We start from the raw sequence: 22,559 nt of genomic DNA, 5'->3' as shown, positions 1-22,559 counted from the left end.
CTGGTGCTTCTGCGTCACAGTGAAACGTGCCAGCTTGCTTCTGTCTTGAGCGTCTGTGAATGAAGCCATAGACAATACACACATTTCCGTGCAGATGTCGCTTTGCTTGGATGGGTGCAGTGCAACGAAGCCGCTGAGTCTTCTAGAAGTTTGTAAATCAGAAACTGCCAATCTGCCTTCCCAAAGCCAGAAAGCCACTTGGCGTTCTTTTCAGCGACACATAGGGGCGCTGTTGTTCCATGGTCGTCCACACCATCTGTTGTGATCTGATTTGCCGGGAACTACTGGGCTCTACGTCCCAAAAGCCCCTTCAAGGGCACATCCCAGCCCCGCCTCCTAAGGGTCTCACCACCTCCCAGTAGTGCCACAGGTTGGACACAAATCCTCCTTTTGGCAGACACTTCTCTAAGAGGCGGCATGGATCAAGGTTTGTCTGTCTGCAGAGAAAAGGCCAATTGTCACAGTACCTTTTGTTTGGCAGCTTGCCTTTTCTCCACTGATCTGCCTTTTTTTAATCTTTGTGTCTGTGTCTAAAACCAATGGCCCATGGATTCCTGGACTCTGCTTCGTTCTGTTAAGCTGTGTCTTTCTTTTGCCAACACTAATACAGCACAGAATTGATTCCTGTGCATTGTGGTGAGTCCCTAAGCCAAGTGGCAAGAGCCCTCCCACCACGCTGTGTCAAAGCTGCATCAGCAATTATACTTTTAAAAACTATTTCTATTTTAATTACGTCTGTGGACATGTGCTTGGGTGGAGGCCTGTGCACTCGAGTGCAGGTGCCTGTAGAGGCCAGAGGCATTAGTTGCTCCAGAAGTGTAGTTCCAGGCTTTTGTGAGCTGCGCAGTGTGGGTACTAGTAACCAAATTCAGATCTTCTGCCTGATCTTAACCACTGAGTCATCTCTCCAGCCCCAGCTACTTCAAAAAAGATTTTTTTTTTAATTGTCTGGCAGTGGAGATGGTTAAACAGGGAAAGGTGTCTGTCCCCTCCTCCACCTCCCGCAAGCCTGATGGCCTGACTTCAATTCCCTGGGATCCACATAGAGATGGAAGGAGAGGACAGACTCCAGGAAGTTGGTCTCTGACCTCCACACACGTCCTGCAGCATTGTGCCCCCTCCACACATAACACGCACACACAACAACACTAATTATAATAAGTTTTCATAAACTTATTAATATACATGACTTGTACAAAGTAATGGGTTTCTTTTGGGTTTTGTTTGATTGCTCACATCTTAAAAGTGGTTTTTATTAATATTGTGTATATATATGACCCTCCCCTCCCACTTCCCACATCTCCCTTGGTACCCTTCTTCTTTCATGTCTTTTTGTAAAAAAATTTAAATGTTTACAGATAAATAGGTTTTCATTAATAGTAAATATAACACAACTTGCTACTGCTGGGAACTGAACGTGGATCCTCTGAGTCTGGCTTATTTTGCTTAGCGTGATTCCCAATTCTACCCATTTCATTCTTCATGCCTGACTACAAATCCATTGTGCACGTTCATCCGTTGACCCTGAACATGCCTTATTTCTCCACTGTGCATCTGTGGATGCACCCCTAGGCTGTCCCAAATAACATCATGATGAATGCTGCCTATTGGTATGAATTTTAGAATCACCCTGCTGGGCTTTTGTTGGGATCCCACTGGGTCTTAGCAATGATGACTCCTGACTATTGCTGAGATTTCCGATTGTTTTGTCTGTAACTAAACCCTTGGTATATTAAACAGATAGATGCTGCGTGGTTAGATTGGACCTGAGTATTTCCCACACTGAACTGTATGTGAATGCTTCAATAATACCTAGTACTGATGTCTTCATTGTGTTTTCTTTCCCAGTACTTACACACACACACACACACACACACACACACACACACACACACGTGAGCTTTACCTTATGGTGTTAAGACCTTGTTCAACCCAGTACTGGGTTTGAACATTTTGTCATTCTGTAGGATGTCTCACATAGATAATTATATCCCTTGCAAAAAGACAAAATGTCATTTCTCCCTTCCCAATATGCCTTGCTGTCCCTCCTGTCCCCTCACCCTTTCTCTTCTTCCTTCTCCCTCCCTTCCTTCCCATCTTTCTCCTTCTTCTGGGCTGGGATGGAGGCCAGATGTGCTTTGTTAGGTGTTTTGGTTGTTTGTCAAGTTGACACAAGCTGGTGTCATCTGAGATGAGGGAATCTCAGTTAAGGAATTGTCTCCCTCATATTGGCCATGGGCAAGTCTGTGAGGCTTTTTCCTGTTGAATGATTGTTGTGGGAGGGTCCAGCTCACTGTGTGTGGTGCCACAATGGTCAGGTAATCCTGGTCTGTACAAGAAAGCAGGCTGAGCAACCCATGTAATCACATTTTTCCATGGTCTCTGCTTTAGTTCCTGCCTCTGGTTTCCTGCCTTGAAGTTCTGCTCTGGCTTCCCTTCATGGGGGACTGTGACCTGTCAGCCAAATAAACCTTTTCCCTCCCTGAGTTGCTTTTTGGTCATGGTGTTTATCACAGCAACATAGAAACAAACCAAGACACCAGGGATTTTAAAGCTAGACAAGGGCTCTGCCACTGAACACCAGTCTCTGCCCCATGAAGTTTTAGGTGTTGTTTAGTTCTGCACGGATGGGTATTTACACTGCGGATACTCTTTTCTTGTCCCACTGAGTAGTCCAGGACCCATAAGTACTGCTGAATAGCAGCGAGACCCTGGATGCCTCGCTCTATTCCTGCCCCAGGGAGAAAGCACTGATGTTTCTCTGTCCCCTGTGATATTGGTAGTGGGTTTTTTCACATGCCAGGAGTTGCAGGTGGTTGTGAGCTACCTGGTGTGGATGCGGGGAACTGAATGTAGGTTCTCTGCCATAGCTCTATGTGCTCTTTTTAAAAACAAAACAAACAGACAAAAGTAGTTTTGAAAGTCAGAAGATTTTTTAAATTATTTTTATATCTATCTATCTATCTATCTATCTATCTATCTATCTATCTATCTAGTTTTTTGTTATTTTGTTTGTTTTGCTTTGTTTTGAGACAGGGTTTCTCTGTGTAGCCCTAGCTGTCCTGGAACTCATTGTGTAGACTAGACTGGCCTTGAACTCAGAGCTCCACCTGCCTCTGCCTCCCAAGGACTAGGATTAAAGATGTACACCACCACCACCTGGACAGAATATTTACTCTCTGATTGATTGTTGAAATCCTCAGGATGAACTGGATGTTGCAACAACTGCCCTTTTAGATTTAGGTATTGTTCCTTCACAGAATCCACGCCTTGGTGCCTCAGTTGCCCAGTCCTGCTAGTGTTTTGTCCCTTGGCCTGGGCACTCCAGTTATGCTTTCTCTTACACTGGGTAGGGTAGCCACATTGCCACAGGTCTGCTTCTGAAGTTGGTAGGCCTCAGAGCCCCAGAGGCAGCACAGATGTGTGTCTTACTGTGATGCTCTCCAAAAGATGACTCTGCTGTCCATCATCTTGTTTCTGCCACCAAGGTCAAAGAGCCAGTATGTAATCTTAACCACTGAGCCCTCTCTCCAGCGCCTGGGTTCTGCTGAGTGTTTTAGTCTGCTAGTCTGCTCTGTGGGGAGGACGGTATGGCTTTTCTTTTTCAGTGTGCTGTGATGATGCAGGATATTGACAGTGTAAGGAATCCTACATGGGCATGGTATTTACATACAGATGGACCTGGTTAGCTTTTTCTGCTTGTTTCTATGTTTCCTCTTCATGTTTTGGAAACAGGGTCCCCCTATGTAGCCTCTGCAATGCTGGGAGCACAGGGGAATACAGGGGGGGCACCAGCAGGCTTGGCAGTCACTGCCTATGATCTGAGAACAATGTATCCATTCCTTTTTTTTTTTAACCTCTGTGTTATGACACTCTCAGTCATTCTGGAGCATCTGCTGTGAAAGCACTCTGGGGAGGGGACTCCTGGAGAGAAGGAAACAGGCTCTGACCTCCAGGAGATTGTGGCTGGCAGATAAGGTCATACACACTGCATGCCGGAGGCGTTGCCGAAGACAAATGGTAGAATCTAAACCAGTGGAAATGCTGTAAATACAGTACTTCAGCGTGAAATTCTTTTAATTTTTTTTTAAAAATTAAAACCAGGAAAGAATCCAGGCAAGACTGCTGCTCAGGCCACACCCACTTGCAGCAGCCTCCTGTAAAGGGCAGCCCCTGCCCAAAGCCTGTCTGTGGCTCCTCACCCTTTAAGATGCCCCAGGTGCAGGACTCCAGCAGAGAAGGGCAGGCACAAGTGCCCACGAACATTTCCAGGCTCAAATTGCCAGAGTCCAGGACTTCGGAGGGCTGTGGGGCGGCCCATCCCCCACCCATACAGTGGGTACACCTCAGCTGGATGTACCCCTCCTCCTCACTGCCCCACATCCACCTTCCTGCAATACAAGACTCCCCTTTCCTTCCATACCAGCTCACTGGGAACCAGAGACAGCCTGACGCCGTGAAACCTCTCTCTTCCCTGAGACCTGTAAGAAGGGACGTGGATCTCTGATGTGGGCCTGAACCCTCACCAGAAACCCCACCATGCTGTTTATCTATGATGCTGGGGCCTGAATTCTCCCCCAGAGCTCTTGCCATGCTGCTGTCTGTCTGTCTATAGTGTTAATGACTTTTTGAATAAATTTCTTACCAAATGGACACTCTACTTCGGTGTGCCCCAATTAAAAAATCTTCCAACAACGTGCTTTTGACATAGAAAACATGTGCCCCTCAGTTACCCCGATGGAGATTTAGCACTCCTCGGAGTCCATATTTGTATTATCATGAAAGGACAATAAGGAAACTGAGGCACTTACAGATCAAAGTCAGCTGTGGTAGGAAGCCACCTGGAGCCCTGACCCCCCCACGCCAGACACTACAGCTTTCCCGTCCTTAGACTGGGAACCTCCCTCCCCATCCTGGATGTCAAAGGATGGGTGTGTGTCAACCTCAGTTTCTCCTTTCTGAAGATTTCTTTTACTTTTAATAATGTGCACATACGTGTGTGTGTGTGTGTACCTGTGAGTACAATTGCATGAGGAGACCAGAAGGGGTGCCAGATCCTCTGGAGCTGAAGTTACAGGAAGTTTTGAACGAATGTGAACTGAACTCAGGAATTCAACTTGGATTCTCTGCCAGAGCTTTTAACCACTGAGCCATCTTTCCATCCTCTTGACCTCCTTAAACAAGCCTAGACAGAGTTCCATCCTTTCATGGGACTCTGGATCACCAATGCCAGGTGCTCTACTACAGAGCCATATCCCTCTGCCATGCTTGTCCCTCTACATCAGTGGTTCTCAATCTGTGGGTCGTGACCCTCCCAGGAGTGTCAAACAACCCTTGCGCAGGGTCTCATATCAGATATCCTGTAGACCAGATATTTGCATTACAATTGAGAACAGTAGCAAAACTGTAGGTATGAAACAGTGACACCAATAATGTTATGGTTGGGGGTCACCACAATATGAGGAACTGTATTAAAGGGTCACAGTGTCAGGAAGATGGAGAACCACTGCTCTAAAGGGACAGATTTTCTTTTTCACAGTCAAAAGTAGTATCAATGGGTTGAGGAAACGGTTGCCTTGCAAATAGGAGGACCTGAATTTGATCCCTAGGTCTCGAGTTTTGTTTTTTTTTTTTTAAAAAAGTTCAGGCTGGGCTGCCGTGGCACAGGTCTTTAATCCTGGCATTTGGGTGGCAGAGGTAGGCAGATCTCTGAGTTCGAAGTAGCCTGGTCTACAGGGTGAGTTTCAGGACATCCAGGCTTACACAGAGAAACCCTGTCTTGGAAAACAAGACAAAACAGAAAACAAGAACAAAACTGAAAAAAGAAAATGCAGGCGTGGTGGCAAACACTTGTAATCCCAACATTAGTGAGGTTAAAGCAAAGGGCTCCCTAGTACTTGCTGACCAGCCAGCCTAGCCTCATTGGTGAATTCAAGTCCCAGTGAGAGACTATCAAAGAGCCAAGTGGACAGCACCTGAGGACCCACGCTGGGGTAGACCTGTGGACTCCACATGCACACACGCAAATAAGACCAGTCTTTCTTTTCTCAGAAACCCTATCTTAATCCACTCCGATCGAAATAAAACCTAAATCCATACATCTCCTAGGAAGCCCTGGGCTCCACAAACCTCCCAGCCTCCTTTCACCTCCTGCCCTTCTCCCTGCTTGGCCATCCTGGCCATCCCAGCCTCTAGCCACCCCATGAACACCAAGAGCATAGCCTCCTCACTCCTGGCACCTGCTGCTTCCTCTGCCTGGGTCGTCCTGAGTTCCAGATGCCACACGCGCTCCCTCCCTGAAGCAGCTGGAGGTGGAAACTGCTCTCGTTATCACCGCTTACAGGTGAGGAAGCTGAGGCAAAGAGAGCTGTACGACTCGCTCGAGGCTGTCCTAGGTGCTGGAACTCAACAGTGTGTCCTCGCCCAACTTGTTCCTGCACAGCCCAGCTCCAAGCCCTTTTGCTCTTGTTCATATGACAGTCAGGGAAAAGGAGGTCCATCCAGGAGGACACTCGAGCTGGGGCTCAGGCTCAGTTGGTGGAGTGCTTGCCTGGAGTGTACAACACCCTGGTTTCTAGCCCCAACACCACATGACTTAGGAGTTCTATTGCTGTGAAGAGGCACCATGACTACAGCAACCCTTATAAGGAGAACATTTAATTGGGGTGGATTCACTTACAGTTTCAGAGGTTTGGTCCATTATCATCATGACAGGGAGCATGGTGGTGTGCTGGCAACATCTTGATCAGAAGGCAGCAGGGAGTCAACTGAGACACCGGGTGGTATCCTGAGCATAGGAATCCTCAAAAACCCACCTATACGGGTGACGTGCTTCCTCCAACAAGGTCATACCCACTCCAACAAAGTTACACCTCCTAATAGTGCCACTCCCTTGGGGGCGGTTTCTTTCAAACCACCACACCATCTGAAACCAGGTGTGGCAGCACACACCTGTAATCCCTGCAGTAGGGAGGCGGAGGCAGGAAGATAGGAGGTCAGGCTCATCTTCAACTACATAGTGAGTTTGAGGCCAGCACGGGCCACATGAGGCTCTGTTTAAAACCCAAGAGGAATGAGGTGCTGCATGGTGACGGCCAGGCTCAGCAGCGGCAAGATTGGAGCCTGCCTCTAGTCACCGTACTGCCTTTCCCAGCCAAGCAAGGAGCAGGATGGGGGAGGGGGTTCTGGTCAGCCTAGTTCCAGCTGTGCACCTGTCTCTGAGCCAGACAGGTGGCACGTTCCTCAGCCCACACTTGGCCATCTGGCTCTGGGAGACCCTCATTCAAACTGTGTCCCCCAACCCCCACCCCCCAGCTCACTCTTCCTGCCTAGCCCTCCCACCATTTTGCCTGTAATCTGGCCCCTACAGTCCTTGTTCAAGTAACAAGTGAAGGCAATTTGCTGAGACCTTGCCCCAGGGGACAGGGGCCTTGTTTTCTCCTTTGATTTCCCCTGAGGATTGGCCCTAGCAACCACTGTTTTACTGGGTTCTGACAGCCACACCCAGGTTTTTGTTTGAGCTTGGAGCAGACCTAGCAGACCGACTGGTCTCCATCTGCGAGGTGGCCCACACTACACACACAGCCCTGCTGGAAGGGCAGAGCCATCCCTCAGATCTCAAGAAGGAGTTTCCACCATGGCCCTGAGCATCTTGTCTGAGCAGCTCTGCATCCGAAGGCCTCGCCAGGTGACTGGGGTTGGACAGGGATGGTCCTGGGGTGAACTGAGGACCAGCAAGTCCAGACAGCCCACCTGGCCTGCTCATCTGTGCACAGGAGGCTGGTACTCGTCCACCAGGTGGAACCCCACCACCTAGTCTAGCAGAGTGGGCATGGCTGAGGCTGAGTGGACAAGGGGTCAACAGGGCCTGTAGTTGTATATCCCAGGCTTGCTTTCCACAGCTCTGCCCAGTGGCTTTTAGCAGCAGTGGAGCTCCACAGCCTGGAAGCATGTCTGCTGGCAGCCACACTCACTGATAATGCAGGAATCAGGTGAAATTCTGCCCACATTCACGCCTGGATTCCTAAAGTTAAAGGTTCTGTTGGGAAAAGCCGCCACTCCTGTGTCCGACCTGATTTCAGGGGTCCAGAAGAGGCAGGCCCAACTTTCTGTTTAGGTGGCCCTTGGGAAGGACCCTTTCACATACCCAAACGCCTCATGCTGAGGACTGAGGCTGGAGACCCCTAAGATCAGCCCCTCTCTATGGGTGGTATAGAATTAGAGAAGTGTCTTCTAAATATGGAAGGAATGAGGTATCTAGAGAGTTCTTGTGGGGTGGGAAAGGATGGTAGTCACACAGGACTTTTCTTACAAAAATCGGGACTTCTAATTATTATTAATTCTATTTGTGAGTGTGTCACATGGTGCAGGTGCCAATAGAAGCTAAAAGAGGTCGTCAGATCTCCTGGAGCTGGAGTTACAGGTAGCTGTAAGCAGCCTTACCTGTGTGTTGAGAATGGACCTCTGGTCCTCTGGAAGAGTAGCATAAGCTCTCAACCTCTGAGCCATCTCTCCAGCCCCAAGAGTCAGATTCTCAGACAAGGCATCCTGAAAGAAGTCTAGCGGGAATCATGGATGGCGACCTAGGGGTCCCCTTGACCCCTATGTAGGACAAGACTAGTGTGTTTGGTTTCTGGGTATCTTGTGCTTTGAGAAAGGAGGAGGCCCCGCACACAGGTTCACCCCTCAAACAGAAGACTCTTCCTCAAGACTGACCCTGCTTACCGCTGCTCTCCCCTTCTCCCCTTCTCTGGCTATTTGTGGGGCGGTGTCCCCAGCCTCGGCTCGCAGGTGCCACCCACTTGTCTATACTTAAGGATTCCTATGTCCCCAGCGCGCATCGGGGAGGAGGAGCAGGCTCCAGGCTGGGACTGGATCCCCAGAGCGTCTCCCCAGCAGCCGATCCGCCCTCTGTCCGCCCGGGGTTTTGCGTCCGCCGCTCCCTCCTCCCTCCTCCGCCCTCCGCTCCCTCGCTCCGCCTCGCCTGGATCAGCCCTTTGGTATTTCCTGCTGCTCGGCGACAGCTGAGCCCCTCGCGGGCCCAGTGCGGCCCGGCCCGGCCCGAGCACTGAGTGCTACCGCCACGGTAGGAGCTGCGCTGCTGGGGACCGGGAGGGATAGGGATGGTAGACAGGCCCGGGAAGGCCAGGAGGGGACTCAGCAGGCCTGAGAGGCTGCAGGGCCACGGAGCCGGCGTGGGGGTCAGGGAACCCTCACAGGCTGATCTGGGAGCTCCTTGGATGCAGCTGGGTAGACTCTGGCAGCAGCCGGTACGGGGAACAGCGCCTGGCTGGGGATCCCGGGTGTGTCGGGGACTTCTGCGTGGCGGGTGAGGCCCGCGAGTGGGTGCGGCATGCCCAGCCCCGCTTCCCACTTAGTGGGGCTTAAAGGAGTCAGGACCAGGCGAGTGGGTGGGAAGGTCTGGCTGCCTCCGACCCCGGGTCGGAGTACCCCTGCCCAGTCAGAGCAAGGAATTGGTGTCTAAGAAGTCTGAGATCTCAGGTCGCTGGCTTGATTCCCAGATGATTCGGCAGGGTCAGCAGAGCAAGTGGCCGCTGACCCCACCTTGCCCTTGGACTCTGCCCATCCATCGCCTCCATCCGTAGGACTGGGTCCCTAAAGAAAGGGAAGGAAATTGGCGTTGTCGAGATTACTTGAGACTGCGCTTGAGGTTTTCTGGGACTGGGGTGGAGTAGAACCTGAGCCCCTCCCAGCTACAAGTCTAGCCTGGCTTTGCCTCCCAACCAGACATCCTGGCTCTTTAGTTCCAAATCCCTGGAGTCCCAGTTGTGAGTGGCTCCTAGGGGTGTAGGCAGACACCTACTCCAGAGCCAAGGGGACTGCTTCACCCCTCACCCACCTTGGGCCAGGCGGGCCTTATAGCCGGGAGGGGCTTACTTACCAGAATCCCTGGTTTGAATTTCTTGTTTTTGCCATCTCAGGGTCTCCCCTGGAGGCTTGTCACCCACTTGTCTATACTTAAAGATTCCTATTATGTGTCTGCCATTGGCTCCAGCCTCTGCAAGATGCCTTTGTCAGGTCACAGGCGCAGGAGTGGTGGCGCCAGGTCCTGGAGGTAGACAAGACCTTTGGGGGTGACTATTGCACTTTTGAATTTGTTTGTCCTGATTGAGTCCAACAGCTACCCCCACCCTCACAGGAACACCCCTGCTAATAACAACCAAGTGGCTGTGTCCTTACTACCTTTTTGCGCCCCCTCTTACTCAAGTGGGGGCAGAGGTGGGGGTGCTTGCTGACATTTGAACTTGGTGGGGTTTCAGAGGAGCCCAGAGAGCTTTGCAGGTGTCAGACAAGTCAGGGTGACCTGGGTAGCAAGTGGTGACATCTGGCTGTCCCTTTCAGGCTCCTGACTGCGGCTCTATTGTCTGCCTGCACGTGTACGGGGCAGCCTAGTGGGGGCTTTTAACACCAAGCCCTGGGTGCCAAGGAGGCAAGTGCTTGTGCCTGTCTGTTTGCTTGGCCGGCAGTGTTTAGAGAAGGGTGAAGCAGCTGGGTGAGGCTCCTCCCCCACAGCGCACTGTGCCTTGTCTCAGGGAGACTGCTGTGCTGAGGCCCAACCCCAGCAGCACATCCTGGATGTCAGAGGGGTTCTCTCTCTCAGCCAAAGGGTCTGAGGCCTTCAGAACTTGGCTCTAGGCTCTTGCCAGATGCCTCACGCATCCCTTCCCCCACACCCCATGTGTGTCTGCCATGCTGAGCTTTCCAGAGTCAGTCTCTCCTGACACCGGGCTTCTTCCAAGAAGCTCTCTGAGCTACAATAGAGATCTGACAGGCCACGAGGCGGGAAGACAGAAGTGGCACGCACTGGGGAGTGTTGTGTCTGGCAGCTGTATTGCGGACTTGAGCCATCTGTGCGTTCTGTGGTCAGCCACATGCAAGTAAACACATACCACTCCTGACACATGTTCTGAGCTTGCTCAAGGTGGTAGAGGTGTGTCCCACCTTCATTCCCATTTATTGTTCAAGAGGAGGGTGGGGCTGCTTCTTAAAAACATGGGGGTCTCCCAGTGAGACCTAGGAGCTTGAATTCTGACTCCAAGATAGTGGTACAAATGACCCCAAGCACAGGGCTGTTGGGTTCAGATCCCTCCCTGGAGCCACTGCAGGCTGTTTGCAGGGTTGGCTGGGCACCCGGAGTGAGCATCTTCAGTGTTGGGTGGGGCAGCACAGTGAGGTTGGCCTTTGCACAGGCTACCCACTGAAAGCCATGGCTGCCTGTTCCGGAATGCCCTATCACTGTTGAAGGCTGTTCTATAGGAAAAATACCTGTGTGCTGAGCCTTCAGCTCAAAGACAGGAATTCATAATCTGCCCCATCCCTAAGGGTTTACCAGCTATCCATTTGAGATGTATGCATAGATAGGGAATTTTGAGCCTAGAGTCAGGTACAAAGGCTTTGGCTTGGGAATCACATCATTGTCTTTGTGTTGTAGTTCCCAAGTCAGGACTCACCCGGGATCATGCCCATGTGGATAACAGGTTGCCTTGTTCTGGCATCTAAGCCGGGGGACTGGTATCAGTCATGGACAGGGCTTGTGATGCCACTGGGGCAAAACAGAGGCTCCAACTTGGAGTTCTTTGTCTGTAGAGCTAGTGGCAGAATCACACATGTGAAGAGGGCCAAGCTGGTTTGGGGACCCCGAGAGGAGATCCTTGCCAGGGTGATGACAGACCTGTAAAAAAGGGGTGGAGGGCTTGAAGACGATTGAGAAAGGCCTGGGAGCCACACAGTCAGACCCCTAGAGTAGCCCTGGTCAACACAGCCTTACCAAGGTCATCCAAGTCATTAAGACATAAGAGAATGCTTTTACAGTTCAAGTGCAGATTGAGCAAGTGTAGAAGGGCCTAGAATACACAGTGGCCTTTGATCAAGGCTCAGAACTACCCGGGCTGTAAGCTCAAGCTTTACAGGGCTTTGCCAGCCTCCCACCTGCCCAGCTCCTGCATGGAGCATCATTGTTCCCCAACTCACACCTAGTATCCAGCCAGAAACAGTGTGGCTGTATAACCTGGACTTCGACTCAGAGCCCTTAGTGTCTGTGAGGCTCTGGATTCCATCCCCAGCACTGCCAAGGTGCGTGCGTGTGTGTGTGTGTGTGTGTGTGTGTGTGTGTGTGTGTGTGTGAGACAGAGAGAGAGAGCACGCGTGTTTTCATGTAACCTGACCCCTCAGAGCCCTTCTCTGGATAATCCCTGATCACAAGGGACCTACCCCTGATCCCTGTCCCCTGCTTTCACCTTGCCTATTCCTCACTCCAAGGGACTCACCTGCATGCCTGGTTTCCTTACCCCAATGCCCTGTGCTGACTGTACTCTGTGGTAAGCTCTCTCGCAGATCTGAACATGGTGAACTCCATTGGATCCAGGTTCTACCAAGGCATCACTTCTGCGAATCGCCCTCTGCCCCTGTCTTAAAGTGCCTGTTTTAAATTCATGTTTCTTTCGTAGCAGCATGAGCTATATCTGAAATTATCTTGATTTATTTAATTGGATGTCTAAATATTGCAGGGAACAGTTGGGCCAGAGGTAGCCTGAGGGAGGCTGCTGTCACCTGTCTTCATTCTCTGTTGTCTGAATGTGAGCTCCAGGCTCAGTTCCCAGGGCCTGGCACCCAAAAAGCCTTGTGCTTGTGTGAGGTTAGAAGGGAGCTCCCTGGAAGTCGGTGGTCTGAGGCCAACTGCCTGTCTTGCCTCTCTTACCCCTGCTTCCCCAGCATCAGGGGCTAAGAGTTCTGCTTTGGTATTGTGTGTAACCCATGTCTCCTGGCCTCCAGCCTCTAAATTAGGACCAACTTCTGCAGGTTAGCCTCAGAGCAAAAGACACCAGTATTCTTATGTGGTGTGTGCAGGTGGCTGCTGCTTTTGCCTCAAGGCCAGACAGAGAGATTTAACTCATTGGGGTTCATAACTTAAGTAGAGACATCGAGATGCCCTGCCCGCAGGCTGCTGGCTGGTGTGGAATCGCCTTTCCTGGACAAATGCCTGGGCAGTTTGGAAAGCCAGCCAGGTCACGCTGTCTGTGAGGTCATCCCAGAAACACTGTCTCTCCAGGGATAGGTGGGCACACAGAGTGCCTGCACCGGGAGAAACCAGGCCTCTAGGACCTGTTAGGAGCAGTGCCGAGAGTGTTGTGTGGTTCCACTAAGGGACAGGCTATCACTCCACACTTGGGGGAACATGAGCAGGAAAACAGTGGCACCTGGACAGAGATGGCAGTGAGATTCCTGCATACCCCCTGGGTGAGTGCAAGTAGAGAGGATCAGGCCAGGCGAGGGTGGTTCCTGTCTGAGCTCAGCCTTCTGCCTTCTTTTTCAGGGTAGGAGAGAAGCAGGCCTCTCCCAGATTCTGGTCTGTGGCCCATAGCCAGGGCTGCTTCCCTAAGAGTGCAGAGGACTCTGGGGCTGATCCCAGGGACAAGGCAGGGGGAAGAAGGAAGGCCCAGTTTCTAGTTTACATGGCAAACTTTATGCTCAGCCACATCAGAAAGTCACCTTCATTCAGGGGGTTCCAGCCTTTGGTGAAGGGACCAGAGTAAGCCCTGTGTTCCTTGTTCTGGAAGGGTGAGCCAGGGCAGCGAGTGGGTACTCGGCTCTGGGCTGCCCTCGGCCCCTCCGACCAGCCACAATACCAAATACCAGAACCGCCCAGGCTGCTCAGATTGCTGGTACAGTTTCTGAGACGTACGAGGGCCTGCGTGGGATGAGTGGATGGAAAACCCTGGTCTATGGGAACCTTACAGAAATGTTGCAACCCAAGTGTCTGCCATGATGTTCTTTTGTCTCCAAGTTACCTGTACTTGTGTGTGTCACTGGGCTCACATGAAGTCCCCAGCATTATGTGATGACTGACTTGTATGTTCCCTAAAGTCCCAGTCAAAGCTGTCAACCCTCCAGCTATCATCTCCCTTGGCAGCCGCCCCTGCTGTCACGATGGGCCTTCTTCTGCAAGTAGAATACCTTCTACTCATCCCATCCCTCCTCTTTACAGCCCCCTCTCTGCTCATGACCTTAGCCTCCGTCCCAGCTGTCCTGAGCTGCCTCTGCGGATGGTGGGCACCCAACCTGTGAAGAGGCAGTGATTCCATGGGAGGAGCTTGTCTGGCCCCAGCTTCTAGAGTATGCCTGTCATCCCCCACAGGATCCCAGCACACAGAATCCTCACGGGGAGCAGGTCCAGCGAGATGCCCTAATCCAAAGCCTAGAGAACTAGGGTGTCTTTATCTCTGATCCATAGTTGCCTAACAACCAGCACTTCGCTTAGGAACCAGACCGTTCATTCTGGGTACCAGAGCTGGTATTCAGTCTCCGAGATGACAGACGGTGATGGTGACAGTTCCCAGGCCATACTGGTCTCTGGAGCATGCCCTATCCCCGGAGAAGACTTGACCGTGGGAAGGGACTGGCAGCTCTGAGTTCTTAGGTGCCACCCTATTGCTCCAGAGTTCCACGTGCCAGATCCTGAGCCCTGTTTCTTCATCCCTTCCCCGGGCAAATGCAGGCTTCCAGTACCCCAGCTCTCATTTGCTGGGGACCCAGGAATGCAAGATTACCCTTTGCCTGGCCTCAACTTCTCCGTTTTAAAGTCTCCCTCCCTATGACACTGCCCCCTAACCAGCAGATCCGGGGACTCCTGTGAGCACATGATGTCTAGGCAGGAGCTTAGCATGCGGCTGGACACCTCCAACGCCTAAGATCTCCACAGAGCACCACCAGCTCTGCTCCTTGAGCCATTTTCTGTTATTGGAACCACATCGTGTTTTAGGCACAAAGTTTCTGTTTGTTGTAAAGAGTTTGAAAGCTGCTCCGTCCTCCTTCCTCCTACCGACTCTCACACACTGTCACAGACAGCTGCGTCTTCAGTGTCACTTCAGCACCCTCTAGTCTACTGCACGTGCATCCTCGTGTGGCCTCCCCATGGCTGACGTACCTGCTGTGGGAGGCAATGCCCACCCTACTGTCCTGCAGTCCCTGGACCAGGATAGCGTGAAAAGGACAGAGGTAAATGTGGAAGCGGGTACCAGCGTGAGCAACAAGCCTTTACCTGATGACCCTGTGGCATTCTTTGACCTCTGTGGGCAGAGGAACAGCCAGCTTTGAAGGGAGCCCTCACCCACTGTGGTGCTAAGCTGGGTTTCCACTTTGGGCCTGGCACCTGCAGGAACGCGTGGGCCCCAGCTGCTGAGAGGCCTAAATTCTGCCTCTGAATAGCAACAGAATGACAAGTCCCTGGAAAGCAGGACCCCAAAGGGCAGGGGAGGCTGCTGGGAAGAGGAGGGTACTTGGCTACATACTGATGGGGAGTTTGGGATGTAAAGAGGCTGTTGCTTTGACCTAGAAATTCAGCCCCAGTGTGTTAAGCCCAGGGTGAGGCTGCTTAGCATAGGGCTTGGTGGCTGGTCCCGTCCCAGTGGCCACTATTGGTTATCCCTGCTGGCCAGGCAGGTGAGCTGTTACAGAGTCTTATGGGGAAAGGGGACAGAGGACTTTGGTCCCCAAGGGGTTGTATTAGGTGGAAGAGTGAGGAGTGCAGTCCCTATGGCCAGGGGTACAGTCACCCTCACTCTGTACGACCTACAGTATGTCTCAGGGCAGCTGGTGCCAGTAGTAGCCTTGTGGCCACTCAGCCAGACTGAACACAGGACTGGCCCTATGGACCTTCCCTGAACATGATACTGGCTTAGCTGGGCCTTCTTGCTGCCTGCATCTGTCTGTCCTCACAGATGTCCTTCCCTGACTGGAAGGCCTGTCCCTGTCTCTGTCTGGGGCACTAACGCAGCGCCCCTAGCACATGTATAGTAGACACAAGATATTTGGGGCAGGCTTAGCACCCAGGATCTGGCTCACACCACCCATGTCTTCTGGACCTCCACCCCTTTTACAGGGTGACCCTTCCTTAGTCTGACTTGATATACCTTTTATTTGTTTTGTTTTTGAGACTACTATATGTCCCGACTGGCCTGGAACTCCCTATATAGACCAGGTCCTGAACTCACAAAGCACTGCCTATCTTTGCCTTTTGGTTGCTAGGATTAAAATGTGTGCCCCCACACCCAGCCTTTTCCTTCCTTAAAAAAAAAAGAGAAAAAATTAACTTTTGGGGGCAGAGGAGGAAACTTGACACAGTGCATGTGGGGGTCTGAGCTTGTGGGAGTTGGTGTTTTTCTTCTACCATGTAGGTTCTAGAGATTTAACTCACGCCATGAGGCTTGCTGGAAGTGCCTTTCTTTCTTTACCAAATGAGCCATCTCATTGGCCTCCCTTAGCCCTCTTTCAGGCATGTCTAACCTGTGACCCATGCAGCCGAGGTTTGTAATAAATATAGCCCAAGACAAACTGTAAAACTTACTTAAAACATTGTGTCTGGAGTGGGGCATGAGTTTGGGTTTTGTTGCTGTTGTTTCGTAATTCCACAGTGTGAACTTTGTAGAAGACAGTGTCCTATCCTACTGTCAAAGACACACTTATTGAATGGGCTGTGATCGCCTTGCTGCTGGCCCCATCCTTCTATCGAGGCTTAGCGGAGCCCACTTTTCTCTCTCTCTAGCCAGTGAGTATCATGTGATAGCTGTGTACATGTCTGTGTGGTTTAGGTGTTTTGTTGGGTACAGAGGCACATAGACTCTGGATCATTAGCCATGAAGCCACGTGCCCCAGAAGGCTGAGCCACTTCTATCTGGAGCTACTCACTTCTGACCCATGGGCTCTGAATGGCAGTCTGATGTCGTGGATGCTGAGTACCATGCAGCTAGAACATGGATCCAGTAAACTTCATGGGAACTCCTGCCCCAAGTGGCCCTGATTGTTCAGACCTCAGCTTCCCCATTTGCCTGTGAAGTGGGCCATCATGTTGCCAGGTTCTTAGGGATCCCGGGAGGACTTGGTGAGAGCACACACTGAAAGTGCAGGGCCCACAGTTTGGAGATGGCAGGATTCTCAGAATGGAGAGGAACACTTCCTTTCATTAATAAAACACATTAATAGCTAATCATCTTGAAAGCTTTAAACACAGAAACCACATAAAATCACAGAAGCATGCCAGCCGCACGAGGCCTAGTGTACCAGCGTTATCAAGGAGCCTGTGTCTGTATTTGCTGCAGCTTGGCTCTGAGAGACCAAAGTCATGCTGCCGAGGAAGGGAGAAAGGACCTTGTTCAGTCCTTCAGCTCTTGCGCCTTCCCCAGGGCCCTGCAGCCTCGGGTTGTCCAAGTGGCCGTTTCCAGGCATGGTTTTACTGCCTTCATTGTTGGATGATGAACCTTCATGAGTGGACGCCAATCTCTGCCTTCATTTATATACATATGGTCCATTCTCTATCTGCGTCGTTTGGTGTTTGGAGACAGGGTCCCACTCTGTAGCCCAGGCTGGCTTCGAAGTCACAGCCTCAGCCTCTGGAGCTCTGGGATTTCATTTCGCTTGTACCTTCCTTCTCCTTGCATCTCAGGATCTGCAGAAAGTGGTGCACAGTGAAGGCGGCTAGCCTTTTTGCCCTCTGGTTACAGGACCCGCTGTCTTCCTGCTTTGTGTGGAAATGTCTCGTTTGCCTCGGTTCTCTCTGGCTGGAATACTGTGTCTGGTTTCCTTGGCCGCATCTGTGAAGATCTCCTAATGAATGGGTGGTTAAGGGTGCCCATCAGCGGCCCGTTGGGGTGTCATCACATTCCAGCTAAGGGCATTCCTGACTCTCCTGGCCCTAGGGGATCCATTTACCACATCCATCTAATCTCTTGTCCAAGAAGACTCCAATTTCTCTTATCTGCGTGCCCCCCCCCCCAGCTTGCAAAATAAAAGCTTGTTCCCACAGATGCTTGCCAGGCCCTCCAGCGTTTCTAATTGGCCAATACATTTTGTTAATTAAAAACCAAAAAATTGTCCTGACCTTCCCTGAGGGCCTGAATATCCAGAAGGGTAGAGTCTGGCTGATGGACTGCAGGGTCTGCCTGGTGTCAGTGGTGGCACAGGGCCCGCTGTTGCCACCTCCTGTGGAGCCACATTGCCTTGCACACGTGCTGTGATATGATTATAGCCTTCTGTACCCATAAACACATAACATAAATGTTCTCAGCATTCACCTCTTCAAACTGTGGCCCAGAAAGCCTGGGCTAGGATGGCCATGGGCCAAGCTTTAGGTGAGCATGCTGACCCAAGCATTAACCCTTCAGGGCTCATACTGGACAGGGCCAGCAAGGCTCCATGGTCATGCCCTGTCAGTCACTGGTCATTTCCACTATAGGGCTGCCCTCACCCTGTCAATCATAGATTCCCAGCCAGGATCCACAGGCTAGAGCGCCATTGGTGCTCTGCCTTTCCTAGGTACTCCCTGCTCCCTCTGTGTCAGGAGATCACATACCCCTAAGGCCACCTTCCTGCCCTTCACTGGCAATGAGGGGTCTGGGTTCTTCCCTGGGTTTCCTACGTTTCCTTCATCGGGCACTGCCTGTAGACCTTGGGAGGGTGCCCTCAGCACTCTTGGGCAGTTGAGGCTCCCAGAGCTCCTGGCGCTCCTGGGAATGTTGCCTATGGAACAGGAGGGAGACACCCCAGGGCTTCCTGCTGCTGGAGACTGTGCTCTCAGAAGCTGAGAACTCCTACAGTGCTGTGTAGGGGAAAGCTGGAGGCTCTCCCAGGCAGCCATGGTGGACAACTGCCCATCTCTGGTGGCCTGGCCACGTGGGTCATTTGGGAATTTTCCCAACTTGGGTCTGTGTCACCCTGTAGCCTGAGCTTCCAGTTGGTGTAAACTGCAGTTTAATGAATGACTGCACACAAACAGCCACCCTCACCCTGAGCGTTATTTTTAACCCGGGTCTGCTCTCCCATTTCCTTGCAAACCTTGCCTGTATGAGAAACAAGCCATGTATCTCCAGCAGGCGTCTGTACCCTCTGACAGTGGTCATTCAGCGTCCCTGGAGCCTCCTCCCAGTGTCATCAGCCACTGTGGACCCTAGGAGCTTCTTAGGGCGCTGGGGCTTCTCTCCCAGATCACCCTGCTAACCCTGCTGGTAGCCAAGTTTTGAACTCTTTTCTATGCTTAGTGGAAGTAGATTGGTGTCAAGACACCAGGTACTCGGCTCCTTGTGACCTTAAGGTGCACATGAGGAGTAGCCCTCTTCCTGCCAACTGTGGTGGCACACGCCTTTGATCCCAGCACTTGGGATGCGGAGAGGGGCAAGGAGATCTTCGTGAGTTCAAGGCCAGCCTGGTCGACGCATGGAGTTCCAGGCCATCCAAGGCTAGCTACATAATAAGAAAATAAAAGCAATTAAAGAAATAACCCACTTCCTGTGACTAGAGTCATTTTGTAGGCCCTTTTGGCTTTTTTTTTTTTAATGATTTACTTTTTAAAAAGTGTTTTAAGATAGGGTCCCTGGTAGCCCAGGTTGGCCTCAAACTTGCTATATAGCTGAAGATAACTCTCAACTGCTGATCTCCTGTTCCCACCTCCTGGGTGCTGGGATTACAGGCATGCACCAGCTCACTTGTTTAGGAGGTAAACACTGCCAACAGCCACATCTCCAGCCCTGTAGGCTTTTAGTGACTAATCTCTGCTCACACTTAAAATAACTCTAATCAGTAGACACTGTTGTCATCTCCTTTTACAGATGGGGACACTGAGGCTCAGAGGTGACAAGAGCTTCCCCAGGTCACCACCCTATACAAAGCTGGGGTTGGAACTGGCACCGTGTAGCATCTCCCACACAGTGGTACACTAGACTCTAGAGAGGTACCACAGTGTTCTACAGTTGTTCCAATGCCACAGCTCCAGACTCCTTGCACTTCCTATGGGAGGGGCTAAGTCCACTGTTGCCTGGGCAACAGATAAGTGGTGGTGTTAGAAATGTGAACAAGCCTTGAGAGCTTGGGAGGTTCTAGCAGAGGAGCCTTGGACCAAGACCCAGCCTTCTCTGCTCAGGGAAGGTTGTCCTCTTGGACTGAGCACCACGGCTTCCTGAGGGACACACATGGAACCACGAGGGAGGAAAAGATGTCTAGCCATGGTATTGAGATGGGCTGCCCTGGGATTGCCCTCAGGACCTGTCTGGGGTGAGGAAGCCATGGAGGAATATGGCTGAACAGTATGTGGCTAACCTAGGAAGACCACATGTTGCCACTGAGTCCTGCTCACAAAGGGATGGTTCAAGGCAGCCCGACCACTCAGGACTCACTATCTAGCCCAAGTTAGCTTCAAACGCAGGATCCTCCTGCCTCAACTTTCCAAGTTCAAGTAAGTGCCCTTGCACTTGGCTAGCATCTTGTGTGCCTCATGGCTAATTAAATCACATCCAAGAGCCCAGTGCCTAGCTGTGCTGTGTCTATCTATATTGTAGCCACTGAATGCTTACTATCTTTTTTTGGTTTGTAATTTTTGAGGTGGTTTTATCATTTTTTTTTTCTGACCATGTAGTCCAGACTGGCCCCAAACACTCCTAGGTTAGCTCATCCGCCACGGGCTTTGCCAGGACCAGTGTCTCTAACAGATGAGAGGGAGGAGTGGGTTGGAGGCATGGGAGCCAGCCCCCTTTCCTTGATGGCGTCCAGAGACCAGAAGAGCTCAAGGGCAGATCTCATGCTTCCCTGACTGGGCTGGGTGAGGCCACCCAAGCTGCCAGTGTCATCAGGAAATGCAGGTGACAGGGACACATTCAGTCTGGCAGGGAGAAAAGAGGGACTTCGGGGGCTGGTTCTGAGAGCTCTGAGTGCAAGCCTTTCCCTAGGAGTGGGCAGGGGCTGGGAGCTGACCAGGCCAGGGGCCTCACCCTGCATGTGAGGCCTGGGAGAGAACAGTCTGCGTCCTGCCTGCTAGGAACTCAGCCATCCCAGTGCATCACGTTGCCCTGAGAACCATCCGACTCCTAGACATGGGATGGCCCCTGCAGCACCAACAACAATTCTCTGAGGCGACTTGATTTCCCTCTGGGTTATGCCAGGCGGGTGCGCAGCAGTGGATCAAAGAGGAGCAGGAGATCTGGCTTAGTGCTAAGTAGGGAATCAGAATGAAAACTCACCTCCAGCCCCTCTTTTCTCTGTGGGGAGAGGCGAGGGGCTGTTGGGGAGCCCCTGCGATGGGACAGGCTGTACAGCTGGATTTGAGTGCAGCAGTGGGTCACCTAGCGCAGCAGTGACTTTATCTGGAAGCAGAGACTTCTAATGTCACACAATGAGGGTGGGGAGTGTCCACTCCTTTCAGCCAGGGTTCCCCCACCTAGTTATGTCCTCATCCTGGGCCACCACCACAGAGGACCAGACACTGGATATCAAGACAGTAGAAATGCCTTTTTGTGTGGTCTTTCCTCGGTGTGGGAATAAGGGCAGGCTGCCTCTGTGGACCATCAGGGAGGGACCATCCTAATTCCTTAGCTTCTGAATACCTGGGGTCACTAAGCTGCAGCCACAACCCTCTAGTCCCTTCTGCATCTTCACGTCACTCTCTGTGTCTGTCTCCGTTCTGTCACCAACAGGTCCCCAGTTCTAGGAACCTCTTCACTAGTTACCTCTACAGATACCCTATTCCCAAAGACACCATACTCTGGATTAGGACTTAGATATATGTCTTGGAGGGACAAAGACCACTTTCTATACCCTTAGGCAGTGGTCAAGAGCTCCTGAGACTCTGAGGGAGATGAACTAAGAGGTAGCATTGCAGACCCAGCTGATGGAATCGGTGGAGGAAGGGGCTGGGCCCTGGGACAGAGCGTTGCTACACTAGCAACACCACTCAGCGGCAATCAGTCCTGGGCTGGGGACTGGGGTGTGATAGTGTGCGATCTTATTTACTGATACGAGCAATGAAGACAGGGGCAAGACCTAGGCTTCTCAGGCAGTGGGCAAGGAGCTGGGAAGGAGGGTTAGTGTAACTGATCGGGAGATGCCCCCAAGGGGAGAGGCTGCCCGAGGGATTTTGTGTTTTGTGGTAATGGGCACAGGCATTGATTGAGCCTCAGCATTCCACACTGTCTTGTCCCTGAGGGAGACCTGAGCTTACCTCTCCAAGTCCACACTCCTGTGTTAAGTGGCCAGCCTGGCCATGCTGGATGTGCTCCTGGGCCCCTCCTAAGCTCTGAGACACTTGGTCTGAGCCTCTGCCCCAGAGGAACAACCTGGGAGGAGGAAACAGCAGCCATTGCATCAGCGTACTTCCTTGGGAATGGAAAAACAGAATTCCAAAAGCCCTCATCCAAACAAGGAAAATCAAACTGCACTGTCTGCTCCCTGGGGACCCGGACTCTACCCCTGAGACCAGGTTTTCACTGGCTTTCTGTGGAGGAAGCTGCCTTGATGGCTGCTCACAGCCACACAGCTCCCCTGCCCCGAGCACAGCAGAGGAAACAGAAGCAGATGGCTGAGGCGTTTGGCACCTCTGATGTGACGCACATACACATGCTCCGGCTCCAGCTCCGGCACCAGCAACAGAGCAGATGGCTGAGGCGTTTGGCACCTCTGATGTGACGCACATACACATGCTTGTGTGCCCATTTGCCTCTGTGTGTGTGTGTACAGTAAAAGGGTCATGAGTGGTGAGGGTGGGCGAGAGGAAGCAGGAAGCA

At 51.8% G+C, this 22,559-nt stretch overlaps 1 protein-coding gene across 1 annotated transcript in view; it reads left to right on the top strand.

Moving 5' to 3' along the window:
* Positions 1 to 8,971: 8,971 nt before the first annotated feature.
* Osbpl5 (oxysterol binding protein like 5) overlaps positions 8,972 to 22,559 on the top strand; it is a 54,187-nt gene continuing 40,599 nt past the window's right edge. The window contains exon 1 of the mRNA XM_005351587.3: positions 8,972 to 9,085. The gene's annotated coding sequence lies outside the window, so the exon portion shown is untranslated. The remainder of the gene's footprint in view (positions 9,086 to 22,559) is intronic.

This window comes from Microtus ochrogaster, chromosome 8, assembly GCF_000317375.1.
Source record: "Microtus ochrogaster isolate Prairie Vole_2 chromosome 8, MicOch1.0, whole genome shotgun sequence".
Lineage (NCBI taxonomy): Eukaryota > Metazoa > Chordata > Mammalia > Rodentia > Cricetidae > Microtus > Microtus ochrogaster.
This window is presented reverse-complemented; position numbering and strand designations above follow the sequence as displayed.